The sequence below is a fragment of the Mycetomoellerius zeteki genome, unplaced genomic scaffold (assembly GCF_001594055.1).
Source record: "Mycetomoellerius zeteki isolate Tzet28-1 unplaced genomic scaffold, Tzet1.0 scaffold468, whole genome shotgun sequence".
Classification (NCBI taxonomy): Eukaryota; Metazoa; Arthropoda; class Insecta; order Hymenoptera; family Formicidae; genus Mycetomoellerius; species Mycetomoellerius zeteki.
Window position 1 is genome coordinate 43916 of NW_017257466.1, and position 268 is coordinate 44183.

Genomic DNA, 268 nt, shown 5'->3' on the forward strand with positions numbered 1-268 from the left:
CGTGGAGGGCGAACCTCCACACCCCGCATGGGAAGGGAGCAGACCTCCCCCTAATGGCGCCAAGTCGCCGGGATTTGAAGTCGGAGTTACCTTCTCCTACCGGTACATTGGGGGACCGTCCCGAAAAGGACGATCCCCCCAGGACCCCCGCCCTCCGAAGAGGACGCGGGTCCCTTGGGGTACCGGACCCGTGTAGTCTCCCCCCACGAGTGGAAGGAGTCCGTACAGGATGCTCTTAGACCCCCGAGCACCGAACCCCGACCGGCTG